At 33.6% G+C, this 18,622-nt stretch overlaps 1 long non-coding RNA gene across 1 annotated transcript; it reads left to right on the plus strand.

Annotated features, from left to right (window-relative positions):
- The first annotated feature begins 17,063 nt into the window (after positions 1-17,063).
- On the plus strand, positions 17,064-17,744 carry LOC148781804 (uncharacterized). Its single transcript, XR_016057006.1, has 2 exons — positions 17,064-17,283; positions 17,367-17,744. It is a non-coding gene; the product is annotated as an uncharacterized LOC148781804 (long non-coding RNA).
- Positions 17,745-18,622: the final 878 nt, after the last annotated feature.

Here is an 18,622-nt window from a genome sequence, read left to right on the forward strand (position 1 = left end):
TTTAATGGTGATTTTTTGGGGTCCTACGCACATAAATGGGGGAGGGTTTTATAGGATCATTACTCAAAAGAAAAATAGTAATTTAGATATGAGAACATGGCACTTACATAACTGGCCAGTCGGTTCCTAGTAAGAGTAGCTCTGATTCCCGATATGTTCCCGAAACCAGAGGACCCAAACTATTCCATTTTAATAAATTTCAGGGGCCTTTAGATGAACTCATAATTCATCATCATTTTTCCCTTTATCCTAATTAATTGAGATCGGTAATATGAATCATGGCTCTCCATTCTGTTCTATTACAGGTCATATCCTCAGTGAGGCCATAAGTTTGCATATCTTTTCGGACTACTTCCAACCGTGTCCTTTTGGGCAAACGCCTTGCCCTTTTCAGTCCTTCTACTTAAACTAATTCGCACCTTCTAATAGGTATTGTACTTGTTCGGCGCCACATATGATCAGCCTACCTAAGTCTACTCTTTCTCTCATTTTATTCCATAATGGTGTTACGCCTAAATTCTCTCGAATAGAGTCATTGTGAATTCTCTCGAATTAGTCAATTTTCTCATCTTTTAAATTCCATTATCTAGTTCTTGGATGCCTATTACTTTTACCCTTTCTGTTCTATGTCTTTATGTAGATGTCTCTGACTACGGGTCTATGTTGGGTAGTCAACTCTATCTTGGGATAACCTTGCGTCTTTTACATGATGAACTCATTATTAACTTTCATAATTACTGGTAAAGATAGATTTTTAGGCCATCACAAGTTTTTGGCATTGAAACGACATTTTGCAATACGGTTTTGTGGCACACTTTATTTTGATTGATTAAGATTAACATATTATACCCTTTAAAATTATTAGGGTCAAGAAAGTCTACCGCCCTTAAAAAGTGGTGCAGAACATACGGGTTCACTTTTTTTCTCTTGAATTGGGTATTTTTGTAACGAAAAATCAAGTATAATTAACTTTTCAGGTTCTGAGCAACCATGTCCAAGTGAGCACAAAGTAGCTTCTATATTTTTTTGGGATCGTCTACAACAAGACGATTTACATTTACATTTAGTACAATAAGTTCAAAATCACACTTGGCCATGTCAAATTCTACTTTTATATATATATATATATATATATATATGTATATATATAGGGAAAAGATCCTGTCAGCTCAAGGGCGTACAGTTACAGTAAACGTTATTGGCCTAGATTCAATCTGGGCTAATCTGACGATCCCGAATATCCTGTCCAGTAGTGTTTGATTTTTAATTTCTTTTCTACAAATTGGATTGATCTAAAATTTAGAGCGTGTGTAAATAAAAAATAGGTGAATCTTCCAAAAATATTAAAAAATATTGATCAAAATACCCCTGTAAAGTTTCAGGGTATTTTGACCAATTTTATTTTGCAGATTATTGTTTTTATATTTTTATTAGGTTCGCCTTGATGAGAATAATATACACCTAAAAATTTCAAGTTATTTGGATTTATTAAAAAAAAAAGTAAAATTCAAACATGAAAAGAGGTTTTGACAATCAGATCGGCCCAGATTCATTCTGGGCCATTGGCGTTTACTGTAGTAGTCCGCTAATGGACGTACAGAATCCATTCCCATATATATATATATATATATATATATATATATATATATACATATATATATATATATATACATATATATATATATATACATATATATATATATATATATATATATATATATATATATATATATATATATATATATATATATATATATATATATATATATATGTATATATATAGGCTCATCACCATCTGAAAAAATAGGGCGGCATACGTTTTTCGACCACTACAGACCTTGTATGTCCGTGATGGTAAAAAAAAAATGTAGAACCATCAATGAACTGCCACGGACATAGCAAGTCTATGATGGTGGCAAAACACTATAGCACTTCACGTATAGGCATTTTTTAGGTTTTTCCATATATATATATATATATATATATATGTGTGTGTGTGTGTGTGTGTGCATGTGTGTGTGTGTGTGCCTGTGTTTGTATTTTTTTGAGGGTTTGGTTTCTATAAGGTTGCAACTTTACACAATCCAATTAAGGCGCATATCCAAATTTTATCATAACATATAATTTTGGTGTAAAATATTCTTAAGATTATCTGAGACTCAAAATATTTTTTTTGAGTTATCTGAACTTTCTATTTTCAATATTTTCAAGTGTTTATAGATCTGCTCAATCTGCACCTTCAAATTTTATCATGGTATATAATTTTGATGTAACATGTACTTAGGATTATCTCAAAATCTATTTTATATCTAATTATAAAATTTTAAATTTCAAAAAAGGTTAAAATCAAGTAAATCTATAAACGTATGAAAATCACGAAAATGGTCGGTGTAGATAATATGTTGTAAAATGCACTATTTTTTAGACTTAAAATCTTTTTCTTTTCATAGTCATACATCTCGATGTCGAGATGATCAATCAAAGGGTTTTTCAACATTAAAACTACCTTTTCCAATGGATTTTTGAGGGGTATCCGTAGTTCTACATTATAAGTTAGCATCCTTATATAAACTTTTTACTTTTTTAAATTTGAAATTTCTTAATTACGGTTGAAAATAGATTTTCATACAATCATAAGATTTCCAAATACAAAGTTTAGAGGAGTATGTGACTTGTATAGTATAAGGTGGCCACCTAATACAAACATCATCCTTTGCTTAATCTTGTTTATATGTTGACTAATTGTTGTATGCATCGGGGAACACATTCCTCCATTTGTGTCCGCCGAGGCATAAAACAACCACTTTAAGGTTGGATTCAAATTGGTGATCCCTTTAAGAAAAAATTTTAAATCAATGGTTGTTCATAAAATTATCCTTTTTTAGTTCTTAAAATCAGTTCTAAGATCCATTTAAAAAATACGACACCATGTAATCTCGGTGTCTAGGCCTGGTTAATGCTCTAAAGATGCCAAGAGCCCAAGGGAAAAGTCCAAAAATGGACATGGGCTAGAGGTCAATGAACTCTATGATTCCCAAGGGCTATGATGGAATCTAACGCCAAGAATGCTGTGAATACGTCATCACCATAGAAACTATAGGAAGAGAAGAAGGGTCAATGAAATACATAAATAATGCAACTATCTAATTGCTGTTTAGTTAGAGCATTGTAGTCTTGTAGCAGTGATGTGCTAAATATATTGAAGATTTTGACAAAAAATTGGAATTTCACTCTCCATCGTCAATGAGCGAGTCATCCGTTCGGATGCCCTAGAATATTAGTTCCACCGTCTTTTTCTTTTTTTTTCCCTTCCAATGCAACACCGCCATTTGGTAGGGCCTAAGAACCTCGCTTTGATACCAATTGTTACTATTCTTCACAAATATAGATAAACAATCCAATATTAATAATTATTTGATTAAAATATTGCCTCTTTAGGGGGCAGATCTCAGCTTTGAGTTTTCTTTCCAAGCCCTCACCAACTTCCTACTCTGTCCCTATTTATGTTCCTTTAACTAATGAATTTGTATACAATAAGACCATTTATCCTTGGTACAAGGTGGTCACAATTACTTATAACCATTTGATATGAAATTTGATAGCTTGAATGTGTTACAAAGTTCGAAAAAATTTCTACTCAAGTTTGAGCTTGGTCAATAAAATAATTGCAACCACCCAATTTCACATCCAATGATCAAGATTAATGTGGCGTCAAAGATAAATGATCTCATTCCATACTTTCCCCTAACTAATAAACCGTGTCTCCAACCTAAAATGTGTCCTGAAGCCAATTTTTATCTTAGTTTAATGGAAAGCCAACTCTATTTTCCTAACAATGTTTATGAATCTACCTAATGACCATGCCGCTTCAAATAAGAGACCTAATCTAAATTGATGAAAAATAGAAAATTACTTGTCACACCCTCTTACCAACTGGATTAGGTTCCTCTCTACATCCCATGTTTTGTTTTCTTCGCTACGGAGAAAAATATGAACTTCAATGTACACCATATATAGATATAGATCCTTGATGCTTTTACCTACAAGTCTTTGATCACCCTTGGTGCAATTTCTCCATCCTCAAATTTGTTCTCTTGGAAAGTAAGATATAATACCAATTTATAACGTGCATAAATGTCGACAGGGTGCTCACAAGTCAATGGGAATGCAAATGCGTGGGTCCATGTTGGGTTGACCTTGACCCCGAATTGTCCTAGCAATGGCTAGACTAATACAGGTAGAGTCTAGGTCTGTCAGACCTAAACTCAGGAATCGGTCACCTCATATTGATTCTTCTATAAAATCGGGAATTGCCCAATCATAGAAGAGAATCGAAGATTTTGAATAGTGAATCGCTCTGATTACGTCATAAATCACGATTCCAGACGCTTTGTGACGTCACAGGGTGAGTCCTTAACTGAAGACATTTTGGTAATTTTGTTCAAATATATAACCGCAAGCATACCTGACACGCCCCAAGAATTAACAATACTGATATTCCAAAGATGTGACAGTCAAAACATATATACATCTCTTTGTAGGACAAATTTACAGTGGCGAATTCTTATAAAGTAACAAAAGAAAGTTTAAGCACAACTATAATATCTTCCAGAGTTAATCCTGAAAAAATATTTACCATAATTTGATGAGTTTGGCTACTCAGTAAGTGATCATCATAGTCCTAAAAATAATCATGGTTGAAAGATATCAATATTTTAAAAAAGAAGATCTATTAACAGAATTGCATCAACAGTTGCACTATCAAAATGCATAATTAAGTATAATTCGAATAATTGAAATACGTATAACATTTTAACGTCAGTACATATATCAAAAGATTTCACAAAATACCCTACTGACGTCCTAGGTCACCTATATACCCCATCAGCGTCCTGATGGGTCCACTTAATCCCTATCGACGTCTCAGATAGGTCCACTTAATCCCTGCAGGTCCACTTATACCTGACCAGTGTACCGGAAGAGTCCACTTAATCTCTACTGGCGTACTGGATAAGTCCACTTATACCTCACCGGTAAACTGGATGAGTCCACTTACATACTTAAAGTATTTCTAAATCTCTTTAAACATTCGAAAGCAGCAATATCATGTACTCAACATATCACTGAAATTATTAATATGAATTTCACAAAAACCATTAAGAACAGTCACTTTCAATAACATTTCAGAAATAACTAGTCAAATATTTTGGGCTCAGATTAGAAAGGTAACAGTTCGTAAAGACATTCTAGCATAATTGCCAATTTAATATGTATAGAAATACTCTTATAGAAATTCAAGAATACGAAATTATCACAATTTATGGGATGTCAATTCGCAAAAAAACATTTCACAGACAATGTTATAATCAATTGTAAAAATATCAGTTTTCAAATAATAAGGCAGTCGTTTGCACATGAATTTTGCAATGTCTAAATATTCAAAACAGTAGAATGAAATATCACAATTTTACTAAAAGCAGAAATATCACATTTATTTCTAATAATTTTACAGCATCTAAAATTCTCTACATCATAAGAGGACCATTACATCCTAAACGTTCCTCTTTCTTTTTCTTCCAAGAATAAAGACTTCGTTTTCAGAGCTTATTGCATCAAACATGGGTCCTACGGAAAAATAAATAGAATAAAAGGTGGGGCCATATCAGCCAGTTATGTAATAAAACTGGTCGGTTCTGTAAACAAACTGGCATGTTCCTTGCACTGCTGGTTCCCAATACAAGGGGAAAACCTGACCGGCTCCATTGATTCCAGTTCCACATTAAGTAATTCCTATCTCCATCGGCATGTTTTTAAAACCATTGGAGAGTCTAAGTACGGGTGATTATTGGGTTTGAGGACTTGACTATGCATCAGCAGGCATTGACATGAGCATAAAATGCGTAGATGGTGATTATCAATTTACTTTTAAATTTTGAAATGGTTTAACACGTTACTCATTTTTATTTGATTTCATGTAAACCATCATTTTTTGTTCAAAATTTAAATGGGGAAATTTACCTGAATACACCTAACTTATCAACTCTTAGAAATATTACCCATTTGTCAGCTATTCCTATTCATGATCGTGTGTACTTAGATAACTTTTTTAAATCAAATCAAGCATATGGGTAAAATAATACATAGTTGATAAAATTAGGTGTATTTTGATAAAGTTGCTTTTCAAATATGCTATGAAATGACACATCTTAATATGTGTTAGTATTTATTTCCATCTTGGCATGCGTATGCTTATGTGTAGACATGCATATGTACATGCTGACATGCTGATGTAGCCCGTGCCGTGTTCATTTCTATGTATGTATGCATGTGTTCATGTTCATTATATTGCTCTCTCTAGGTATTTGGCTCATACTTTGTTGTTGCATTTGTCAAAAGATGTCGTGTAGGCTTGTACATAAACGAGGTGTTTTTGAGTAAATTTAGACGAAGGTAAGTTGTCTTTTTAGTTTGAATTCTCTGCTTTCTTCGTAGTGTGCGTGCGCGTGCAATCACGTGAAAGTGTTTGGCCTTTTGCAAATTAATGCATTGTACTGTACTGATGTGTCCTCTTCTTTCTCTTGATGACATCTCCTTATCGGAAGCTTCTCACAAGAAGCTTCTTTTGCAAGTCGAAAAGGAGATTCATTCTCAGCTACGAGACGCGGAGAGAAACACTTCATCTCTCCATAAGGTAAGTTTTTCTCAAACCCATCATTCTGTGACTACCTGTTTTTGTATTTCTATCTATCTTTATCATAGTTTGAAAATTCGGCCAATTCTGTCTTGGATTCGCAAATGTTAGTCTAACTCAGAAAGCCATGGAATCCGGAACAAAAGCCCTTGGGAATGCTGGTTCCCAAAGTCTTAGTGTTAATTACAACAAACGGTCAAGTCAAGGTGTTACTTGACTTTGATTTGGTTGAAACCTGACGTGAGTCCTTCCTTTAAAACACTAATCTTTATGGTTCTAGAATGAAGAAGCAGTTGATCAGATGTTTTGTTTTTCTTTTTCCCTTTTTTTTTGAGATAAATAGCATACGATAAGATGGTGTTTTCATGACAAATTACCATTTTGTTGGATTGGAAGTCCATAACTGAAGCACATTTGGTCCTGGTGAAAATGACCAAATGTGCTTGTATTCTCAAAGAAAAAGCTGGGTTGATAGATTAGGATAACTAGATTATTTATTTTCCTTATTCTTGAAATTTCATCACCAAATATTACCTATATTTAGTTGTTATGTTTTGAACAGTGTTTGATAAATCGGCCGGTCCAACTTGGAACCGGCTGAGTAAACCAAAAATGGCCACTAGCTGAGAAGGTTTTGGCTGGCTTAGGTGGCCCGGCTGGTTATTTTTTAAAAAAAAAAATTTCTCTCTCTCTATATATATATATATATAATCTCAAAAAATAAAAAATTTATTTGTAATGTGTGTTTGAATGTTTTTTTTATCATTTTGGAAAAGATTGGAATGTGTTTTAACCAAAAATACTTAATTTTACTTTTTTTTTGGCTAATTTCTAAAATACCTCTGGATACAAATCGATTTTTTAAATTCTATTTTTTTCACTACTTTTCAAGTTCATTTTGATGTGTTTTGTTTAATTATGCTTTTCATATTTTTTAGAATTTTTTTGTATTTTTAAAATTTATTTAACACTTTTTGGCCTGTCCAAGACTTGCCCAATTAAACCATGTTAACCGACTGGTTTCTGAATCCTGTTCGAGCAATCGAAAACTAGTTTTGAAACATTTTCTACTTTTCCTTTTTTAGAGCATTCTTGAAATCCTACAGACCATCTTTGTTTGGCTTTCCTTTTCTTCTTTTTTTCCTTCTTTTTATTTGGTTCTTTTGGCAATGGAAACCTGATAGTGTTATAATTTTATCTTTCTATCAGGATACAAGAGAGAAAATGCCCCTCTCTCTGTCTGTCTGTCTTTGAGTGCTCTCTCACATAATGTAGGCGCGGATTGTGGTGAGTAACTTCACAATTCAAACCATTGAAATTCATGTAGAAGTAAAACCAAACCACTTTATCAAAGCCTAGGGTCTCTCTCTTTTTGAGCATTATATATCTCTCTCTCTCTCTTGAAAGCCTATGGGACCTCTCTCTCTCTCTCTCAAACATTGAAAGCCTATGGAACCTCTCTCTCACACTTACAGGCGTGCTCGCAAAAACCGTTGAAAGTCTGTGGGACCTCTCTCTTTCTCGACCCATTTGAAGGCCCAAGGACGCCTCTCTCTCCAACATATCCAATCTTGTCTCACTTGATCATGGAGAGAATATCAACGAGGTATTGGCGGGTCGTTGTTGTGAGATATCACTTACCTAAAATATTTGAGGGGGAACTTCCGATAAAAATTCGGCTAAAGAGAGAAAGAGCTCACTGTGTTTCGACTAGAGAGAGAAAGATCTCAAAAATTTTCTAGGGTGGGAGTCCTCGCCTCTCATATTTAAATTCTTAGGATACCTTATTATTTTATTTTATTAAGTTACACCTCATACATGAGGTGTAACAATTATATTACACTAGCATGTTAAAGCCCACGTCCACAGGCAAAGGAGCAAAAACTTAAACCAAAAGCTTTCGAGAGTAGTGATGGTCCCTAAGGACCATCATGCTCATATGGACCATCACTTATTAAAAGTTTTTTTTTTTTTTTATTTTTTTTAAAAAAAAATAAATTAGGATCATTGCATTCATCCCCCCTTGAAGAAATTTAGTCATCTAAATTTGTGTACTTGATTATTGAAAAAAATAGGGATATTTTTCTTTGATATCGTCTTCTCGTTCCCAAGTCGACTCCTCTCTTGAATGGTACTGTCATAATATACGGACCAAAGGAATCTCCTTAATGCGCAACACTTGTACCCTTCTATCCAGTATCAAAATTGGCGGCTCAATGTAGGATAGGTCCTTCCTGATCGGTAAAGGTTTATATTTCAAGATATGGGATGGGTCGGGCTGATATTTTCGTAGTGATGATACATAAAAGACATTATGGACGTTTGCCAATTCGGGTGGTAAGGCAAGTCTATAAGCGACACCTCCGATTCTTTCCAGGATTTCAAATGGTCCGATGTAACGTGGGCTCAGCTTTCCTTTCTTGCCGAATCTCATAATGCCTTTTATTGGTGAGATTTTTAGGAAAACTTGATCACCTTCCTCAAATTCAAGTTCTCTCCGTCGGTTATCGGCATAACTCTTTTGCCGACCCTGAGTTGTCCTGAGGCTTTCTCGAATTAAAGTTATCTTATCTGTGGTTATCTAGACAATTTCTGGCCTCAAAAGGTTTCTTTCATCAACCTCGTCCCAACAGATGGGTGACCTGCATTTTCTTCCATACAGGGCTTCATATGATACCATCTGAATACTGGTTTGGAAGCTATTATTATAAGCAAACTCAATCAGGGGTAAATGGTCATCCCAGCTTCTTGTAAAGTCAATGACACAGGCCCTCAACATATCTCCCAAGGTTTGGATGGTCCTCTCCGATTGTCCATCAGTTTGGGGGTGAAAGGCAGTGCTAAAGGTGAGTCTCGTCCCCATGAGTGACTGTAGCTTAGCTCAAAATTTAGAAATAAACCGAGTATCCCTGTCCGATACAATACTGACCGGAACTCTATGCAACCGCACTATTTCCTTAATGTACAACTTGGCCAGTCGATTCAACGTGTACATCATGCGAATCGGTAGAAAGTGAGCACCATTGGTCAGCCAGTCCATAATGACCCAAATGCTATCATGTCCTGAATTTGTTCTAGGCAAGCCACAGACAAAATCTATAAAGATGTGCTCCCACTTCTACTCTAGCACAGGTAAAGGCTGCAACAACCCAGCGGGCCTTTGATGCTCAGCATTTACTTGCTGGCATGTTAGGCACTTAGACACAAATAGTGCTACCTCTTTTTTCATATTATTCTACCAAAAGGTTTTCTTCAGGTCCTGATACATTTCAATACTTCCGGGACGTATCGTATAACGAGAGTGATGTGCTTCTTCTAATATAGCTTTCTTCACACTCTCATCATTCGGGATACAAATCTGACCTTGGAATCTTAGCAAATGCTCACGACATATAGAGAATTCGTCTCTCTTTTCCAGCTTCACCTCTTCTACAATTGTTATTAGCTGAGGGTCTTTCTTTTGTGCCGATCGAATCTATTGGATTAATTGGGGTTCTGCCTTAATGTTGGCAATCATACGTACCACACCATTAATGGACAGAATCGGATGCCAATCCACTATTTCCTCTAACACATTTCTTGGATCATTAGATGAGCTAAGACTCCCGTAGATTTTCTACTTAGAGCGTCGGCCACAACGTTAGGTTTTCTTGAATGATAATGGATTGTACAATCATAATCTTTTAAGAAATCCATCCATCTTATCTGCCGCATATTTAAATCCTTCTGAGAGAAGAGGTATTTCAAACTCTTATGATCTGTGTATATTTCGAAATGCTCACCATATAGATAATGCCTCCACATTTTCAAAGCGAATACTATTGCACCCAGCTCCAAGTCATGAATTGGATATTCTTTCTCATATTCTTTCAACTGTCTGGATGTATATGACACTACTTTCCCATATTACATTAATACATAGCCTAAGCCTTTATGTGACGCATCACTATAAAGCACAAATACCGCATTCCCCTCAAGAATAGTTAAAATAGGTGTTGAAATTAATCGAACTTTTATTTCTTGAAAACTCTCTTCACATTCACTTGTCCACTCAAATTTGACATTTTTCTGTGTCAGTCGAGTCAATAGGGTCACGATTTGAAAAATCCTTTTACAAATTTTCTGTAATATCCTGCCAATCCCAAAAAGCTTCGAACTTCAGTCACATTACTTGGTTGTTTCCAATTAATAACGGCTTCAACCTTTTGAAAATTTTAATATTCGCAATACCATTCTTACATGTTGCTCTTAATATTTGCAATATCGTTCTTACATGTTGCTCATGTTCCTTCTGATTCTTGGAATAAAATAAAATATCATCGATGAATACCATAATAAATTTATCCAAAAAGGGCTTAAAGACCCGATTCATCAAATCCATAAATACAACCGGTGCATTGGTTAATCCAAAAGGCATGACTAAAAATTCATAATTGTCATACCTTGTTTTGAAAGCTGTTTTGGGAACATCTTCACTTTTAATCTTAAGCTGACGATATCCAGATCTAAGAACAATTTTTTTAAACACTTGTGATCCTTGTAATTGATCAAATAAATCATCTATTCTAGGTAATGGATACTTATTTTTTATTGTCACTTGGTTCAACTGTCTATAATCGATACACAATCTCATGGTCCCATCTTTCTTTTTAACAAACAATAACGGAGCACCCCAAGGTGGCACACGGAGCCCGATAAAACCTTTATCTAATAATTCTTCCAATTGTTGTTTAAGTTCCTTAAGTTCTGCAGGTGCCATTCTGTAAAGTGCCTTAGAAATTGGGGCTATCCCTGACAATAATTCAATAGAGAATTCAATTTCCCTGTCAGGCGGTAATCCTGACAATTCTTTAAGGAAAACGTCGAGAAATTCTCGGATAACCGGAGTGGTATCCAAATTTATTTATTCCTTCCTATTTTCTTTGATATAGGCAAGAAAGCTTTGACACACTTTTCGAAAGAGGCGATCAGCTCGAATATAGGAGATTAAATATGATGGCGAGTCTTCTTTGATACCATTGAAGTAAAATACTAGTTGATTCGGAATACTAAAGGTAACCATTTTCTTGTAACAATCAATATTTGCATGGTATACAGAAAGCCAATCCAGGTCTAAGATTACATCAAAATCTTGAATTTCTAGGAGTATTAAATCAACTAACAGTTCCTTTTCTTTTATCTTTATTACACAGAATTTATACACTATATTGGTGTCAGTTGAATTTCCCATCGGTGTGGCTACCTCTAGAATGTATTCTAATTGTTCTGGTTATACCTTTAAGTGGCATGCAAAGTGTGGTGACACAAATGAATGAGTAGATCCATGATCAAATCAAAACATGAGCTACTTTTTGGAACATAATAAGAGTATCTTGGATCACTGATTTTGAGGCCTGAACGTCTTGCTGGGTGATCGCAAATATTCTTCCCTTCATCTGAGGCTTTTGAGCTATCTATCCCTGCTTTGGAAGCTGTTGCATCTGTAACCTAGGACATTCTCTAATCTGGTGCCCTAATTTTCTACATTTAAAACAAGCTCCAGTATTCCAATAACAAGGGCTCGATCCATGGTTTTTCCCACCTTTTTACATGGTTCTATTGGGCTTTAAAGTGGCAAGAGCCTTGAGTTCTTGTTTTCCCTTTCAAGCTGTTGTCGATTAGACGGTATGGGTTTAACCTGACTTTTCTTATTTTTTATCTTTTGGTAATCTTCGAAATCTTTTTCGCCAATTTGGGCTCGATCCACTATTTCAGCGTAAGTTCTCAATTTTAAGACTGATATTCTGCTTCTAATAGCTGGTCTGAGACCCCTTTCAAATTTTTTCACTTTTTTTTCTCATTGTTAATCATATGTGGTGCAAACCTGGCCAATTCGGTAAACTTGGCCTCGTACTGTGCCACTGTCCTGTTTCCTTGGATTATTTCCAGAAATTCCATTTCTTTTTGGTCTCGAATAAAATTTGGGAAATAATTTTCAGTAAATGCCTCTAGAAATACTTCCCAAGTCAAGGGTTTTCTTTGACCAATACTCCATTTGCCATTCGCCACCAATGTTGTGCTTCACCTTCTAACATAAAAACTGCGAAGGCCACCTTCCTATCATCAGGACATGCTATTACCTCGAATATTTTCTCTAATTGCATAATTCATCCCTCGGCTTCCAGTGGGTTTACAACACCCTTAAAAGAAGATGGTTACAATTTCTTAAATTGTTCGATATTACTCCCACCAGTTTCCATAATTGACTGCCTGGGTGAATTGTTGTTTCCCATCTGATGTTGCATTAGAGCAACCATATTTTCCAAGGCTTTGTGAATTCCTTCCTTATTAGCTTCAACTATTCTGGATCTTAACTTCATCTCAGTCTGTACATGCAATAAATGTGATTTTAAGTACATTCCTTTTAAATTTCCTAAGAATCTTAAACCTATTGCTCTGATACCATAATTGACATGCCCCAAGAATTTACAATACTGATATTCCTGAGATGTGACAGTCAAAACATATATACATCTCTTGATAGGACAAATTTACAGTGGCGAATTCTTACAAAGTTTAAGCACAACTACAATATCTTCCAGAGTTGATCCTGACGAGCATTCAAAATGAAACCACAGTTATCCGGAAAAAATGTTTACAACAATTTGATGAGTTTGGCTACTAAGTAAGTAATCTTCATAATCCTAAAAATAATCAAGGTTGAAAGATATCAATATTTTCAAAAAGGAGATCTATTAACAGAAATGCATTAACAGTTTCACTTTCTAAATGCATAATTAAGTATAATTCGAATAATTGAAATGCGTATAACATTTTAACGTCAGTGCATAATTTAAAAGATTTCACAAAATACCCTACTGGTGTCCTAAGTAGGTCACCTACATACCCCATCAGCGTCCTGATGGGTCCACTTAATCCCTATCGATGTTTCAGATAGGTCCACTTAATCCCTGCAGGTCCACTTATACCTCACCGACTTACCGGAGGAGTCCACTTAATCCCTACCGACATACCGGATAGGTCCACTTATACCTCACCGGCGAACCGGATGAGTCCACTTGCATACTTAAAGTATTTCTAAATCTCTTTAAAATTCGAAAGCAACAATATCATATACTCAACATATCACTGAAATTATTAATATGAATTTCACTTAAACCATTAATAACAGTCACTTTCAATAACGTTTCAAAAATAACCAGTCAAATATTTTGGGCTCAGATTTAGAAAGGTAGCAGTTCGTAAAGACATTCTAGCATAATTGCCAATCTAATAGGTATAGAAAAACTTTTACAGAAATTCAAGAATACGGAATTATCACAATTTATGGGATGCCAATTCGCAAATAAACATTTCACAGATAATGCTATAATCAATTGCAAAAATATCAGTTTTCAAATAATAAGGCAGTCATTTGCACATGAATTTTACAATGTCTAAATATTCCAAAACAGTAGAAAGAAATCTCACAATTTTACTAGAAGCAGAAATATCACATTTATTTATAATTATTTTACAGTATCTAAAATTCTCTAACGATAGACAAGAAAAATAAATAAATTTATTTCTAAGAATTTACAGCATTTAAAATTTCTAAAATAGATAAAATATCACAATTTTATTAAAAAGATTATTTTTCAAAATAATGAGGTCGCTTGTGCATAAAATTTATCGCGCTTAAAATTCATGATAAAAAAAAGAAGTAATTATTTCATTTCATTTTTAAAAAGAACGGATTATTTTTCAAGATAATGAAGTCACTTATCTAAAATATTTGAAAGGGAGCTTCCGATAAAAATTCAGCAAAAGAGAGAAATAGCTCACTGCGTTTCGACTAGAGAGAGAAAGATCTCAAAAATTTTCTAAGGTGGGAGTCCTCGCCTCTCCTATTTAAATTCTTAAGGCACCTTATTATTTTATTTTATTAAGTTACACCTCATACATGAGGTGTAACAATTATATTACACTTGAACGTTTAAAGCCCACGTCCACTAAAGGACGTGGCAAGGCAGCAATAACTTAAACCAATAGCTTTTGAAAGTAGTGATGGTCCCTAAGGACCATCATGCTCATATGCACCATCACTTATTACAAGTTTTTGTTTTTTTTTTTTTTTTTTAAAGTTTAAGATCATTACAATACCCTTTCTATCATGCTAACATTAAAGCTTTTGTAAAGATATTTATACTGTGTAAACTTTCTCCAATTCTTCGATGTGGGACTTGTGCTAAGTGATATTCTGTTGAAAAGTCATTCAATATGAGTATTTGTAAAGATATTTATACTGTGTAAACTTTCTCCAATTCTTCGATGTGGGACTTGTGCTAAGGGATATTATGTTGAAAAGTCATTCAATATGAGTAATTATTGTAGAAGACTCTTTAGCAGCGCATGAAGGGCTGTGGTGGTTAGCAGCAATGTTTCTATGTGTGATGTCCATGCTCGAATTTCGGACGCAATTGTGCAATTCACTTTTTGTCTTCATAAAATAATAATAATAATAATAATATTAATAATATTAATAATAATAATATCATAAAAAAAAAACTAGATAGGTTTTTACTTTTGTCATAAAAAAAAAAAATGAAGAAAATAATATCATCAAAAAAATAAAAAATAAATAAAAACTAATACAACAAGCATTTCTTGCTAAAAAATAAAAAAGACCATACATCTTCTTTTTTATCTTGTAAAAAAAATGGTAATAAAATAAATATTTCTTGTCAAGAAAACAAAATAAAAGGTATAAAAAATAAAAGTCACCAACAACATTATTTTCTTGTACAAAAATAAAAAGTAATACAACAAGCAAAAAAAAAGGTAATATAACGCCTTCTTTTTTTTCTTGTCAAAAAAAAAACAGTAATACAACAAATATCATATTTTATCTCAAAAAAAAAATAAAAGTATTTCTTTTAAAAAAAATAAAAGATATTTCTTAATTCAACAAATATTTTTTTATTCAAACTAAGAATAACTGATTTAATTATAATTTTTATTTTTATAATATGGTAAGCTTTAACATAAATTTAGGAATATTAATTTTAAGAAATGATTCATGCACATTTGAAATATCTTTTTGTCTCTAACAATCTCTTCCATTAAATTTATTATAGAATTTTAAAAAATTATATTCTTGAAAATTTGAAGTGTTATTCGAAAATTGATGCGCATTCGAATAATTTCTATATTGATAATCAAATATTTTATTTATTTATTTATTTGCATTATAAATCTTGTAATATATTATTTTTCTTACTGTTGTCAATAATACAGTTTAAATTAAATGATATCATAAAATATTTTAAATTTGTTACTATTTATATAATAAAATATAAACCAACAATTTTCGTTGCAATATATAATATTATAGTTAGATAGGTTGTAATAATTTTGGATTATAGTTAGTTAGGTCGTAATAATTTGGTTTTTTTTTTTTTTGTTTAGTGGATTAAGATTTTCCTCCAATTCGAGATTTTAGTGGCCATTTTTCATCGATTAAATCCATTATTTATTGTAGTCTATATATGATTATATACTTTATCCATAGTAATTCTATGTTTTTGTTTTATGTGATGCAAATTTAATGGTTAATATAAGTTCATACAGAGAAAACATATCTTAATTATTTGCAAATTGATTAAAAATGAAAGTTAATAATGTAATACCCATATTGCTTATTGGATTATTAAAAAATAACATTTATAATGAGTTTTTTTATTTTTTTTAAGGCTTAATCTGACCGATTCGGCCGACTCCTGATCTGGATTGCCGATTCACCGATCCGGATGGGTTTTTGAGGTGCCCGATCTGACGCTCAGATCTGTTTTTTAAACCACTGATTTAAAGCTTCAAAAGTAGTGTAGATCGAGCAGATCTATGAAAACTTAAAAAAAATAATTTTGATCTCTATGTACAAAAGATAAACGGTCTTTTTGTAAACAATCCCTCAAAATACACCCTTAAAATATACCGCAACATTTGAAGAGAAATCCTTTTCTTATTTTATTTTCATAGGAATATTACAGCACCACCCCCGTTTGTCCTCCTCATAAATGTCCTTATTAGTAACGTTTATAGAAGTCAAATTTAAGACCACCATAAATATCATTGAATTACTCATTAAGGCCATGTACCATCTTTCTAAATATGGGGACAATTCAATTATCACAAAAGAAGCCATGTAACATATTTGAGGAACTTCCATGCATGTTCTGGACCAGGCCAATTCGCAATGAACCAAAACAATAATTTTACATCCCCACCAGAAGCATGATACAGAGCATGGTTTATTCTGAAGTCTCATTCATCAGTTAGCAATGGGCTTCTACTACCTTAATGATCTCCGGATTCAGATGGTGATGATTGTGAAACATGGAGCTTGGAACGGGGACATCTAGGCTTTGCAACTAGAATAAGATCCGACTTTTTCTGTCTCACTACTGAAGTATTTTCTGTCATGTCAAGTTCCTCTGGCTTGGTTCCATTTGGAAGCTCCCAATCAAAATGAAACAAAAGTTGAGCGAGAACAATTTCGATCACTGAGTTTGCGTATGATATGCCAGGGCAACCCCTTCGCCCTGCACCAAATGGTATGAGTTCAAAATCTTGGCCTTTGAAATCAATTGTGCTTTTCTCAAATCTCTCTGGTATAAATTGATCTGGATTTTCCCAGATTTTTGCACTTCTTCCTATTCCCCAAGCATTCACCATAACCCTTGTTCCAGCTGGTACATGGTAGCCACCAATTATGCAATCCTCGCGTGAAACTCGGGCTATAATAGGAATCTGGGTATGGAACCTAAAGATTTCCTTAATGATGCATTTGAGGTAGGTCAATTAAGGTAAATCACTCTCTTCGACCATTGGTTTTTCCCCAATTGTGTTTCTGAGTTCTTCTTGAGCTTTCCTCATTATTCTCGGGTTCCTGATGAGCTCCGACATAGCCTAACGTATGATGTTTCAGTTCCCCCACCGATCATATCCTGCCAATACCACAAATACAAGACAGAGAAACAAACATTTAATCCAGTGAAAATAAGATAGAAAGCAGTGAATATTGGCTTTTGGCAGCATGGCTTAGCAGTTAGCAGAGTTGGGTTGGAGAAATACCACCCGAACTACAAAATCAAGCAATCACATGCTACAATCTCCTCCCTTCAAAAAGAAAATAATAAGCAAATGGATGTAGCTATATCAAAATAAAAATAAATGAAAAAATTAAAATAAAATAAAAAAATAAATTATTAAATAGAAAACAAAACTAGAAACCAAATGGGCTCAAAAAACGTCTTCAGAAATACAATTAGAAAACTTGATTTACAGTTGGAGATATTTTAAAAATCCCAAAAAATAGGAAAACAAAAAAATCGGGCATATGTTAAGAAAAACTCACTAATATTTGCGAGAAATACATAAAAGAATTTTATATATCAACTACCTATTTTTATTTATTTTTATGAATTTTTTTATTTTTCTTACATACCACAAATTGCATATGGGTACTCGTCTAACCACAAGTTTTTATGAATTTTTTTTATTTTTCTTACATACCACAAGTTGCATATGGGTACTCGTCTAACCAAAGGGGACAAGTCTGAGTGGACCCAGCCGAGAAAACGTTACAAGATTGAACACTCTAACCTTGGGGTTGTCAAAGCTTAAGTGTTTAGAAATTCAAAATCTTTTTTTTTTTGAATTATGAGAAGAATTATAAAAAAGTATCGTTTTTTATTAGTTCCCTTGGCGTAAGTTTTATTTGAATTATGAGAAGAATGAGTTTCAACTGATTACAACTATAGGTTGGTGATGCAATTACATATACAGATGCCTGATGCAAGAGAAACTAGTTCAGATGCCATCATAAGATAGAAAATTTCTCACTATGGCTTTCAACAAGGTTTGTCTGCTCGTAAGAGCTTTCAACAAAAT

This window comes from Amborella trichopoda, chromosome 6 (genome assembly GCF_054954075.1).
Source record: "Amborella trichopoda isolate Santa Cruz 75 chromosome 6, AtrichopodaSantaCruz75HAP2 v2.0, whole genome shotgun sequence".
In the NCBI taxonomy this organism is placed as follows: domain Eukaryota; kingdom Viridiplantae; phylum Streptophyta; class Magnoliopsida; order Amborellales; family Amborellaceae; genus Amborella; species Amborella trichopoda.